At 65.9% G+C, this 1,435-nt stretch overlaps 1 pseudogene; it reads left to right on the top strand.

The window, feature by feature from the left end:
- Positions 1 to 704: 704 nt before the first annotated feature.
- LOC142870132 (uncharacterized) lies at positions 705 to 823 on the top strand (annotated as a pseudogene).
- The last annotated feature ends 612 nt before the right edge of the window (positions 824 to 1,435 follow it).

The following is a 1,435-nucleotide window of genomic DNA, read 5'->3' as shown; positions in this document are numbered from 1 at the left end:
CAGGAGGACACAGAGGAGGGTCCCGGCCCCCACGGTAGCGGTGCGGGCAGTTCTCCAAGGGCTTGGGTGTTTTCCAGAGGGAGGAGATGGAGGGGACTGATTTCTTCAGCGCCCCACAAACCACGCCACCCCACCCCACCCCACCCATGGGACACATCCCGAGAGAGAGAGAGAGACGCCCCATACACTGGCTCCCCTCCCCCGTGCGCTGTGCCCCAGCCCTGGCCCGGGGGAATAGGCGGCCGCCGGGCCACAGGGTGGGGGGCGCAGCTGAAAGGGGTTGTGGGGGAGGGCCGCCCCTGGCTGGGGTCAAAGGGCGAGCGCCCCGCCCCTCCCGCCCGTGCGCAGTCTGCGGCCCCGGCGCGCTGGGGGTGGGGGGCGGGGAGGTGAAGGAGGCCAGGCGAGGAGAGGAGGGGGGCTTGAAGGTCTCCACCTTGGCGGGTCCAGCCGTGGAGGCGCATCTTGTGTGAGTGTGAGTGAGTGAGTGAGTGTGAGTGTGAGTGTGTGTGTGTACAGAGACAGCCCCCAACCCCGGCCCGCCGCTCCCTGCCCGCCCCGCCTGTCACCCCCCGTCCCTCGGAGCCCGCGGGACCCGGCCGGCGAACTCAACAGGCCCGACCCGGCGCGGGGCCTGGGGCGGGAGGAGGCGGCGGGGAAGCGCAGAGAGGCTCGGCTTCTTGAGCGGGGCAGGGGCGCCCTCCGCCGTCCACGGCCACACCACCCCGAACGCGCCCGATCCCGTCTGGTCTCGGAAGCTAAGCAGGGTCGGGCCTGGTTAGAACTTGGATGGGAGACCGCCCGGGAATACCGGGTGCCGTAGGCTTCTTCTTTTTTTTTTTTGCCTCTGGTTCTGTCGCGTTTCTGGGAGTGCGGGGGCGGCCCGGGGTGGGGGTGACCCCCACCCTCAGCGCCCGCCGCGGTGCCTGGCGCCCCAGCCCGCGCCGTTGGGCCTCCTCTTGTCCCGAGCCGTGACACCGCCGCCACGCGGCAGCATGCGTGGCTTCTGGACAGTCAGGTCTCAGACCAAAGGTCTGCTCTGTGGGAGCCGACACGCTGGAGGAAACCTTGAGAGTCTGAGAGGGGAGGGAGTTCCAGAAGAAGGCCAGGATGTCATTTTGAGGGAGTATGTGACCAGAACTCCTCCCGTTGCTTTTGGGGTTCTATGGGCTACACGTAGGAATCTTTGGTGGTGGCACCTGATGTTCGGGGATCCGGAGTCACACCCAGACCTGCTCCACAGGCCTCCTTTTACTTTTCTCTTCGGATTCATTTTTTTTTTTTTTTTTTTTGAGACAGAGTCTCGGTTTGTTGCCCAGGCTAGAGTGAGTGCCGTGGCGTCAGCCTAGCTCACAGCAACTTCAAACTCCTGGGCTCGAGTGATCCTTCTGCCTCAGCCTCCAGGGTAGCTGGGACTGCAGGCATGCGCCACCATGCC

Source organism: Microcebus murinus, chromosome 3 (assembly GCF_040939455.1).
Source record: "Microcebus murinus isolate Inina chromosome 3, M.murinus_Inina_mat1.0, whole genome shotgun sequence".
NCBI classification, from domain to species: domain Eukaryota; kingdom Metazoa; phylum Chordata; class Mammalia; order Primates; family Cheirogaleidae; genus Microcebus; species Microcebus murinus.
This window is presented reverse-complemented; position numbering and strand designations above follow the sequence as displayed.